This window comes from Euleptes europaea, chromosome 5 (assembly GCF_029931775.1).
Source record: "Euleptes europaea isolate rEulEur1 chromosome 5, rEulEur1.hap1, whole genome shotgun sequence".
In the NCBI taxonomy this organism is placed as follows: domain Eukaryota; kingdom Metazoa; phylum Chordata; class Lepidosauria; order Squamata; family Sphaerodactylidae; genus Euleptes; species Euleptes europaea.
This window is the reverse complement of record NC_079316.1, coordinates 83,304,390-83,309,469: the sequence shown is the minus strand read 5'-3', so window position 1 is coordinate 83,309,469 and position 5,080 is coordinate 83,304,390.

Genomic DNA, 5,080 nt, shown 5'->3' with positions numbered 1-5,080 from the left:
ATAAATATTTTGTATTTTGAGTTTAATGGTATTTTTTTTACATGAATCACAACAGTCCAAAGGCAGAGGAGGATACAAATTTACCAAATGCTACCTGGGTTTTTTTTTACTACTATATTGTATACCAGTGGGATTTTGTTTTCTGGCTCTGTTTAATATGCCATGTTTAATACTTATGCTCTGTTTCAGATTTCTGAAATCCTAGTCCTATTATATTGTTTATTATTTGTTTGCTCATCTTATTGATTGAAGAGACTTTCATTATGTAACCTGACTTGAGACTCAATGAGAAAGACAGACTATGAATAACATAAATAAACTAACATTCTATAAATATATAGCGCCTGGGGTACAAAAAAGTCGTAATTATGGAATAAAAAACATTGTCTGACTATTCCATTGCAATTTTATTTCTTTTTCATTTTCACTTTTGTTTGTTTGCCTAGTAAGGAAGGTCTCCCTTAAACTTTGATATGCATATATTATGTATGGAGCCATTTATGCAGGGGTATTTACATTGCCGTCCCTGCTGGACTGCTTTGAGGTGTCTTTTGCATTATTCATGATTTTCCAACCTTCAGAAGTGACTTCGCTCTGGCCTTATTCTTCCCCCACAGTTCTAGGAACCTGTTTTAGGATGAATTTAAATACTGCTTTGAGGCAAGAGCAATGCAAATTTCCCCTATTTCCTTGCATAGCTTTTAACGTCCGGTTTCTCTCCCCACGCCATTTTGGCTTCTCCCACTTGTCTGTCCCTCCTATCCAACCCCCTTCCTTTAAGCAAAGCACAAACAAGGGAGTTAAACCTTCATGAAATGTGCAGGAAGACACTGAAGAAGGCTGCAAAGATTGGAGGGCAGCTCCTAGCAGGGAGCTGAAGAAAGGTGGGGAGGAAAGGTGGGGAGGAATACCCAGCAAAAGCACACGCAGTCCCTTTAAGAGCTGACCCGCCCCCTCCAAGTTAAGTGCAACCAGGCTGCGTTTTCAAGGGGAGGGAGTCAGAAGCTCTGTGATTCACTGGGGATGCCTAATTAATCATAAGGTACTCCTGGAATTGGGGGGGGGGAGAGAGAGAGAGAGAATCCCTCATGCATATGATGTTTGAGAATTCGGAGCAGAAAACTATGCAGCAAACCAAACACAATTTTCCCCTGCATAAATGACCTGGGTGTGTATGAATACAAACACACTGGGGGAATGGAGTGTGAACACAACTTGCTTCTTCAGTTAGCTGGGCAAGATGTATGTAAATAGCCTGGAATCATTTTAGTGGCAAGACAGAAATAATTCAAATACTAACAGCACTATCCGGGGTGGGGTGGGAGAGTGAAAGTGGTCAGGGAGCCAATTATGTGTTATACCAGCATTTCTTGGTGTGAAATTAGTGCTGCCCAAAAGCACAGCAGAGTGACACCATCCAGAGGGGGGTCCCACTCCCTGCTGCAGCCAGCCACCAGAAATATGGCAGTGTAGCTGCTATGCTGGCACAAAAAGAGGCCGGTTCTTTATTGTTACAGTCAAAGACCAGCATACATACAAATTACAGTCAGTTATAAAAAGAGGGTGGAAAGCTGTATAAAATCAGAAACTAAAAAGACTGATAGAATATATAAGCTAAGAGTAGCTGTATGACTATCATAAATAAATTCCGTGAGCCTCCGCTGCAATTTAAGTTAGTACTGTGTGTCTAAGGCCATTAAACCAGCTCACTTGTGAGTGTGTTTCTCTTCTTAATAGCTAAAAAGCAGAATTTTGCCATTGCATGAGGTATGGCAGCCTCCTTATCCTCAAGCAATAGTTTGACCAGGGCTAACTCCATACCCTCCCCCCAAAATTCAGATGCTTAAAACGAGATAGCAGAGGGGAAATAGTATTTGTTCTGATTTCATCATAAAATTCACAGTGCAGCACGATACATGTGATTGATTCAGCTACACTGGCTGAACAGGGAGCACAAAAAGAGGCTTTCCCATGGGAATGGCAGGAGTTAATTGGCTCCCTAAGCCTCTCCAGCCTGGGAATGCTCCCTCAAATTGGCAGAAGGCTATTGGCAAAAAACAAAACAAACTGTAGCCCAGAGGCACCTATGCAACAGAAAAGGCAAAGCAACTTCCCTACAGCTGCGGTCCCACCCACACACCTCAGCAGAGAACAGGATGACGATCATGGCCATAAGCAATCAAATCTCTATACTTAAGCACAACTAGGGTTGCCAACTTTCAGGTACTGGCTTAATTAACAGCAGTAAAACAGTGCCACTCACTTAAGAAAAAATGCAGTGTAATCAAATATAGAAAAATCACAGAAACAAAATGAAATACAACATACCAGACAAACTTAACACCTATTCATAATATATAAAGAGCCCAGTGCTTAGGACTAAGAAATAATGGTAACAAAGTTCTAAATCCAAAGTTTTAAATAGTCCGGAGTAGAATTGGAGAGACGATTCTCCTAGGAAGTAATCCTTATGCTGTGAAGCTGTAGTAGCTGTGGCAAATATTTGCTGAAGTAACCCTTACGCTGTGAAGCTGTAGTGGCTGTAGCAAATATTTGCATTATCTGTGTGTCTTCAATAAGAAGATTTTCAGATCCATAAACCCTGGATGTGAGCCCAAGCCCACAAGCTTCTACAGGGATCCAGATATTGCCCTGTTTCAACTATGTCTTCTTCAGGGATCAATAACGACAGCTACATAGTTTGTTCCTGATGTTATCAGTTCCAGGGCCAATTTTATTTTGATAAAGCACTGACTGTGGAATGTTGCATATTCTGTGCAGCCTTTAAGTGATTTAGCAGAATGCTGGAATGACCCTTCTCAGAAGACTTGGTGGATTTTCTGTTTGCAGATCCATGGGGGTTGGGGGAATGTGCTAAGCTCTTGTGAGTTTTCAAGGAGCTAACAAGAGAATTAGGCATGCTGTTGGCCGAAGAAAAGACTGAAGGCCCAATTCACTGTTTCTTAGGCATAAAAATTGATACAGTGGCCAAGGCCTGCAGGTTGCCCAAGGAAAAAGATGCTGAAATGTAGTGAGTTGTTGCAGGATCTATGGGCGAAAACGCATGGTCACTTTATCCTCCTTTAATCCCTGTTTCAGCCAGGATTCAGCCAGGATTGAACGCATGCGTTTCACCTAATGTGCGTTCGATCCTGGCTAAAATAGGGATTAAAGGAGGATAAAGCGACCGTGCATTTTCACCCTATGTGTTAGGGGGGAAACTCACACTAAAACAGATGCAGCTGATTCAAATTTTGTGTGTAGGGCTATTGTTCCAGGTGGGGTCTTTCTCAGATGCGCACATTGGTTAACATTCTTAGTGGAATTTTAATAGGATTTCTTTTTGAGACAGTCCTCTGACAGGATTTTCAGGTCCAGTCAGCTGCAGCAGGAGACAATGGTTTTGGAATTTATTTCCAGGGTTATCAGTGTGCCAAGCAATGGCCTGAGGTCTATGAGCAGGAAGGTATGTTGAAGGACCTGAAGTTTCTAGAGTTCGTCCCTATTGTAATAGCAGTGTAGTAAGAGAGTTGTTTGGGGATCTGGTAGTCTTATTCTGGTGTGATGATTAAGTATGGTTGCCAACCTCCAGGTACTAGCTGGAGATGCTGTTGGGCCTTTCCCAAGTTCAAAGGCAGGGGATATTGTGGAGCCAGCTGCTTTCTTCTCTCCACAAGGTTTTGAGAGAGAACAGTCATCCTGAACTCCTGGTATTGCATCTGGTTGGAAATGATCAGGTGCAATCTCGAGGATTTACATTGACATGCAGGATAATTAGAAATCTGAAGAAACTTAATGAGTGTACTCTGGTGTAGTAGCGGTATGTACAGAAGTGTTGCAGAGAAGGGCTTGGAGGGAGCAGTAAAGCCCACCAAAATTGGCAAACACTGTATTTGTATCATTATATATCAGCAATGATCATTTTAATGACTGATTTTATTATGACTTTAACTGCTAATGCTTACTAGTTTATTATTTTCTTCTGGTATTTTGGTGTGCTTTTTAAATTGATGTGAACTGTTTTGCTTGATCTTTTGCCTTGTTCATCACCTCAAGAGTATAAAAATACTTTAAAACAATAAATAGATAAACCCAGCTTTCATTTTGGAATGCTAGAAAACACAAAGACCTTTCCCTAAAACAGTGTCTTTTTTCTCTTCCTAAAAAACAGAAATACTTAGAGACTCCTACTGTATTTTGTTTGTCATTTGGTCCAAAGTGTTATGAAATGCCTTCACTGAAACTGCCTCTCTTGCCCTTTAGTTAGTGACTCAGATATTTGTTCAAGAATACCTCTTATGAACGAAATGTGACAGTTATCTTGATAGCCAGCTTAAGTGTTCTTTTTTTCTTAGCCACCAAGTATGAAACCTCCTGACAGGACAGATTAATTTTGTTTAGTGTGATTTGGGAGGGTTTTATAGTACCAGTCAACATTTCATGCTTCTCCTTTCTTATCTAACAACTAACCGGAATGCTAAAAATAGAATGAAGACTCAAAAATAGAACATGGGAAAACTGTGAACCATTATATTAATGGTGTAAAATTATAAGGAAGTCAAAGCTGTTGAGAAAGAGTGTACAAAGTGCAAGGCAGGGAGAGAACTTGATATAAACAGTCGCTCCACACCTCCATTACTGGCTGGAGCAGCAGTACATCATCTGGAATTCACACGAGTAGATAATCCTGGGGGATAGAAGTGTCATTGGTCCAGGAAAATGTTCATCATGTTGTTCTGAATGCTTTACTATAAGCCGCTATCAACTAAGTTGGACTCAGCTATGGGAAATAATCTCATTGAGTGATGGCTGGTTTTTCCAGGCTGGAGAGATGGACAGTACCAACCCAAAATGCTCTGGAGCTAGAGCTTCCAACCCAGATTCACACTCACACCTGACAGGGACAGAACTGTGGCCCTCAAACAGATTTGTGTGGGAAAGCCCAACTCTCTAGACCAGGGGTGTCGAACTCAGTTGTTACAAGGGCCTTATATGTCATAAATGTCACTTGGCCGAGCTGGGCCATGCCTCACCGACTCAGATCATGAGTGGGGTGTGTGTAGCTGCCTCGGCTGGCTTG